The sequence below is a fragment of the Salmo salar genome, unplaced genomic scaffold, assembly GCF_905237065.1.
Source record: "Salmo salar unplaced genomic scaffold, Ssal_v3.1, whole genome shotgun sequence".
Lineage (NCBI taxonomy): Eukaryota > Metazoa > Chordata > Actinopteri > Salmoniformes > Salmonidae > Salmo > Salmo salar.
In genome coordinates this window covers 117,501-124,352 of record NW_025549713.1, presented here as the reverse complement: position 1 = coordinate 124,352, position 6,852 = coordinate 117,501, and the positions used below count along the sequence as shown (strand labels likewise).

Below are 6,852 nucleotides of genomic sequence, written 5' to 3'. Positions count from 1 at the left end.
AGGGGTTGTTCCACTGGATATCATAAGGTGAATGCACCAATCTGTAAGTCGCTCTGGATAAGAGCGTCTGCTAACTGATATAAATGTACACCAGATTCAGATTGACTCCCCAGGATCACAGCTCCAGCTGTATATAATATATAAACATCATAAATAAACAGGTCTCTCCAGGATCACAGCTCCAGCTGTATATAATATATAAACATCATATATAAACAGGTCTCTCCAGGATCACAGCTCCAGCTGTATATAATATATAAACATCATATATAAACAGGTCTCTCCAGGATCACAGCACCAGCTGTATATAATATATAAACATCATATATAAACAGGGCTCTCCAGGATCACAGCTCCAGCTGTATATAATATATAAACATCATATATAAACAGGTCTCTCCAGGATCACAGCACCAGCTGTATATAATATATAAACATCATATATAAACAGGTCTCTCCAGGATCACAGCTCCAGCTGTATATAATATATAAACATCATATATAAACATAACATCAGCTATCTGAAACCAGATGAACCACTAAGCACTATAATGTTAGTAGATGGTGTTTGTGGACATACCAGGTACTGTGATGTTGACAGCATTGCTGTGTTCTCCAGACCCAAACTCACACCAGTACACTCCACTGTCTGATGGTATTAGTGATACAATGCATGAAGACCCTTGTTGTTTTCCCCAGTCAGTATTACACTCTGTATGGTTCCCTCTCTCTGGGTTCCTCACCACTCTCCATCCAGCAGAGTTCCCCTGAACCTCACAGCTCAGAGAGACAGACTCTAATTTAAAGAACTGAGATCTGTCAGGACTGACACTCAGAGAGGCTGGATTAAAGAGAACTGAGAAAGAGAGAGAGAGAGAAAGAGAAAGATACGTAGAGAGGTTTAGTCTGATAGCTATGCAATATTGAAATATATTCCACAGCTGAGTCTGTATCAAGTCGGAGTTCAACTTTAATTAGTGATTTGTTCAACCAGTCTACACGCTTCCGGTGCTGGAGCGAGTAGTCGTGCTGTACCTCACTCATTACATTTCATTTCATTACATTACATTTCATTACAACGGAACGATTTGATTAGTGTATTGTTAGCTAGCTACATAGTTGTCTCTGCTGTCTTTGTATCAAGGATAAAGGTGTAGCTTTGAGAAACTAACAAGGTTAGCTAGCCAGCTGCATTCGTTCATTCGCGCCGTTTTCGAAACGGGCGTCAACAACATCACAGCCACTGCTTGCTAGCCAACTTTACCAATTAGCAGTACTGCAGAAACTATATACATTACAACGGAACGATTTGACTAGTGTAATGTAACATAGTTGTCTTTGTATCAAGATAAAGGCGTAGTACAGAGTAACTATCGAGGTTAGCTAGCCAGCTACATTCTCTAACATAGTCAACAACGCACCCCCCTGCTAGCTAGCTAACCCTACCAGCTAGTTGTATCTTTTTTAGTCTATAAGATTTTTGCAACGTAAACTTAACTTTCTGAACATTCGAGATGTGTAGGCCACTTGTGTAGCTAGCAGGACTGACTTTGTGTTAGCTAGCCAACGTTTAATTACTTCTGCGTTATGAACTAGACACGGACACGAATGATCCATTGGTAGCTTGTTGTAACCAAGTATTGGTGCTAACCGTGTGTTATAGGATGCTAGCATGCTAGTTAGCTAGTTAGCTACGGCGTCATAGGACACAGTGCACTAGGTGGGTTTTCACGGAAGAATACTGTACCAAGTTATCTAGTGGAATAAACTAAGTTTGAGCCTATTCCTGGAAACATTGAACCACTGTAGTTTACATCAATTATAATTTCTAGTGGAAGCTAGGAAAGTTATATTTTAGTGTTTCAGTGAAAGGTTGGTGAGGGAGGCCCTGCTCTCTCGCTTCCCCAGTTGTTTAGTTAATTTTCATGCCAATCTCCTTTGCATTAGCGTAGCCTCTCCTGTAGCCTATCAACTATGTGTCAGTCTATCCCTGTTCTCTAACCCTCTGCACAGGCCAAACAAACGCTTCACACCGCGTGGCCGCTGCCACTCTAACCTGGTGGTCCCAGCGCGCACGACCCACGTGGAGTTCCATGTATCCGGCAGCCTCTGGAACTGCCGGTCTGCGGCCAACAAGGCAGAGTTCATCTCAGCCTATGCTACCCTCCAGTCCCTCGACTTCTTGGCGCTGACGGAAACATGGATTACCACAGAAAACACTGCTACTCCTACTGCTCTCTCCTCATCTGACCACGTGTTCTCGCACACCCCGAGAGCATCTGGTCAGCGGGGTGGTGGCACTGGAATCCTCATCTCTCCCAAGTGGACATTCTCTCTTTCTCCCCTGACCCATCTGTCTATCTCCTCCTTTGAATTCCATGCTGTCACAATCACTAGCCCATTCAAGCTTAACATCCTTACCATTTATCGCCCTCCATGTTCCCTTGGAGAGTTCATCAATGAGCTTGACGCCTGGATAAGTTCCTTTCCTGAGGATGGCTCACCTCTCACAGTTCTGGGTGATTTTAACCTCCCTACGTCTACCTTTGACTCATTTCTCTCTGCCTCCTTCTTTCCACTCCTCTCCTCTTTTGACCTCACCCTCTCACCGTCCCCCCCCTACTCACAAGGCTTGACCTTATCTTCATTAGATGCTGTTCTTCTACTAATCTCACTGCAACTCCCCTCCAAGTCTCCGATCACTACCTTGTATCCTTTTCCCTCTCGCTCTCCTCCAACACTACTCACTCTGCCCCTACTCAGATGGTATTGCGCCGTCGCAACCTTCGCTCTCTCTCTCCTCTTCCATCCTATCATCTCTTCCCTTTGCTCAATCCTTCTCCGACCAATCTCCTGATTCTGCCTCCTCAAACCTCCTCTCCTCCCTTTCTGCATCCTTTGACTCTCTATGTCCCCTATCCTCCCGGCCGGCTCGGTCCTCCCCTCCTGCTCCGTGGCTTGACGACTCATTGCGAGCTCACAGAACAGGGCTCCGGGCAGTCGAGCGGAAATGGAGGAAAACTAGCCTCCCTGCGGACCTGGCATCTTTTCACTCCCTCCTCTCTACATTTTCCTCCTCTGTCTCTGCTGCTAAAGCCACTTTCTACCACTCTAACTTCCAAGCATCTGCCTCTAACCCTAGGAAGCTCTTTGCCACCTTCTCCTCCCTCCTGAATCCTCCTCCCCTCCCCCCCTCCTCCCTCTCTGCGGATGACTTCGTCAACCATTTTGAAAAGAAGGTCGACAACATCCGATCCTCGTTTGATAAGTCAAACGACACCGCTGGTCCTGCTCACACTGCCCTACCCTGTGCTTTGACCTCTTTCTCCCCTCTCTCTCCAGATGAAATCTTCCGTCTTGTGACGGCCGGCCGCCCATCAACCTGCCCGCTTGACCATATCCCCTCCTCTCTTCTCCAGACCATTTCCGGAGACCTTCTCCCTTACCTCACCTCGCTCATCAACTCATCCTTGACCTCTGGCTACGTCCCTTCCGTCTTCAAGAGAGCGAGAGTTGCACCCCTTCTCAAAAAACCTACACTCGATCCCTCCGACGTCAACAACTACAGACCAGTATCCCTTCTTTCTTTTCTCTCCAAAACTCTTGAACGTGCCGTCCTTGGCCAGCTCTCCTGCTATCTCTCTCAGAATGACCTTCTTGATCCAAATCAGTCAGGTTTCAAGGCTGGTCATTCAACTGAGACTGCTCTTCTCTGTGTCACGGAGGCTCTCCGCACTGCTAAAGCTAACTCTCTCTCCTCTGTTCTCATCCTTCTAGACCTATCTGCTGCCTTTGATACTGTGAACCATCAGATCCTCCTCTCCACCCTCTCCGAGTTGGGCATCTCCGGCGCGGCTCACTCTTGGATTGCTTCCTACCTGACAGGTCGCTCCTACCAGGTGGTGTGGCGAGAATCCGTCTCCGCACCACGTGCTCTCACCACTAGGCCCTCTCCTATTCTCGCTATACACCAAGTCACTTGGCTCTGTCATATCCTCACATGGTCTCTCCTATCATTGCTACGCAGACGACACACAATTAATCTTCTCCTTTCCCCCTTCTGACAACCAGGTGGCGAATCGCATCTCTGCATGTCTGTCAGACATATCAGTGTGGATGACGGATCACCACCTCAAGCTGAACCTCGACAAGACGGAGCTGCTCTTCCTCCCGGGGAAGGACTGCCCTTTCCATGATCTCGCCATCACGGTGGACAACTCCATTGTGTCCTCCTCCCAGAGTGCTAAGAGCCTCGGCGTGACCCTGGACAACACCCTGTCGTTCTCCGCTAACATCAAGGCGGTGACCCGATCCTGTAGGTTCATGCTATACAACATTTGCAGAGTACGACCCTGCCTTACACAGGAAGCGGCGCAGGTCCTAATCCAGGCACTTGTCATCTCCCGTCTGGATTACTGCAACTCGCTGCTGGCGGGGCTCCCTGCCTGTGCCATTAAACCCCTACAACTCATCCAGAACGCCGCAGCCCGTCTGGTGTTCAACCTTCCCAAGTTCTCTCACGTCACCCCGCTCCTCCGCACACTCCACTGGCTTCCAGTTGAAGCTCGCATCCGCTACAAGACCATGGTACTTGCCTACGGAGCTGTGAGGGGAACGGCACCTCCGTACCTTCAGGCTCTGATCAGGCCCTACACCCAAACAAGGGCACTGCGTTCATCCACCGCTGGCCTGATGGCCCCCCTACCTCTGCGGAAGCAAAGTTCCCGCTCAGCCCAGTCAAAACTGTTCGCTGCTCCTGCACCCCAATGGTGGAACAAGCTCCCTCACGACGCCAGGACAGCGGAGTCAATCACCACCTTCCGGAGACACCTGAAACCCCACCTCTTTAAGGAATACCTGGGATAGGATAAAGTAATCCTTCTAACCCCCCCCCTTAAAAGATTTAGATGTACTATTGTAAAGGGGTTGTTCCACTGGATATCATAAGGTGAATGCACCAATCTGTAAGTCGCTCTGGATAAGAGCATCTGCTAACTGATATAAATGGACACCAGATTCAGATTGACTCCCCAGGATCACAGCTCCAGCTGTATATAATATATAAACATCATATATAAACAGGTCTCTCCAGGATCACAGCTCCAGCTGTATATAATATATAAACATCATATATAAACAGGTCTCTCCAGGATCACAGCTCCAGCTGTATATAATATATAAACATCATATATAAACAGGTCTCTCCAGGATCACAGCACCAGCTGTATATAATATATAAACATCATATATAAACAGGTCTCTCCAGGATCACAGCTCCAGCTGTATATAATATATAAACATCATATATAAACAGGTCTCTCCAGGATCACAGCTCCAGCTGTATATAATATATAAACATCATATATAAACAGGTCTCTCCAGGATCACAGCACCAGCTGTATATAATATATAAACATCATATATAAACAGGGCTCTCCAGGATCACAGCTCCAGCTGTATATAATATATACATATCATATATAAACAGGGCTCTCCAGGATCACAGCTCCAGCTGTATATAATATATAAACATCATATATAAACATAACATCAGCTATCTGAAACCAGATGAACCACTAAACACTATAATGTTAGTAGATGGTGTTTGTGGACATACCAGGTACTGTGATGTTGACAGCATTGCTGTGTTCTCCAGACCCAGACTCACACCAGTACACTCCACTGTCTGATGGTATTAGTGATACAATGCATGAAGACCCTTGTTGTTTTCCCCAGTCAGTACTACACTCTGAAAGGATTCCTCTCGATGTGTTCCTCACCACTCTCCACCTAGCAGAGTTCCCCTGAACCTCACAGCTCAGAGAGACAGCTCAGAGAGACAGACTCATTTTCAAAGAACTGAGATCAGTCAGGACTGACAATCAGAGATGCTGGAAGAGAGAAATCTGAGAGAGAGAGAGAGAGAGAGAGAGAGAGATGCATTGTCTAAGTAAATGATAAAATATTCTGAAAGAGATGCTGAAACACAGCAGGGAGAGGCTATTCTCTAGCTGTCTAACCTGATGAGGGTAGAATACTATCCTAACCACAAGGCTACATGCTGCCCCTTTGTAATTCTTGGGACAGCGTAGGGTAGGTAGTTAGGGTCAGTGTTGGGTAGTTAATAGATATTGTGGTATATGCAGTGTTCTCTGTAATTATTGGGACAAATTCCATTTCCACAGAGGGTTCTACCTGGAACCAAAAAGGGTTCTCGAAAAACCCTTTTGGAACCTTTTTTTAGCTCCCACCATGTCATGAGCCCTTGTAGATTACATTTAATTGTTGCTCAAACATTTTGCTTATTTATGTAATACTTCATATACAGTTAACAATCACAAAGCCGCAGGGCCAGACGGATTACCAGGATGTGTACTCAGAGCATGCGCTGACAAACTTGTGTCTCACTGACATTTATAACCTCTCCTTGGCTGAGTCTGTAATACCAACATGAGAGTTGAGCCAATAACCGAAAGATTGCTGGATCAAATCCCCTGAGCTGACAAGGTAAAAATCTGTCGTTCTGCCCCTGAACAAAGCAGTTAACCCACTGTTCCCCAGTAGTCATTTTAAATAAGATTGTTTTTAAAAACTTCTGGACGCTACAATCCCGTTAGCGGCATCGATTTTTGTTAAAAATCAGAGCGCCGTATTCAAAACCACAAATCTAATAATTTCTATTTATCAAACATCTTTGAGATGTTACACCGTTACACCGTTTTATAGATACACTATAACTTCAATTTCTCAAACATATGACTATTTTACACCGTCTTTTACACCTCTCCTGAATCGAACCACGTTGTCCAATTTCAAAAAGGCTTTACAGCAAAAGCAAAACATTAGATTATG

At 45.9% G+C, this 6,852-nt stretch overlaps 1 long non-coding RNA gene across 1 annotated transcript in view; it reads right to left on the bottom strand.

Annotated features, from left to right (window-relative positions):
* Window positions 1–737: 737 nt before the first annotated feature.
* Window positions 738–6,852, bottom strand: part of LOC123738719 (uncharacterized) — a 16,342-nt gene continuing 10,227 nt past the window's right edge. Inside the window, exon 3 of the long non-coding RNA XR_006767517.1 lies at window positions 738–856. This is a non-coding gene — a long non-coding RNA (uncharacterized lncRNA). The remainder of the gene's footprint in view (window positions 857–6,852) is intronic.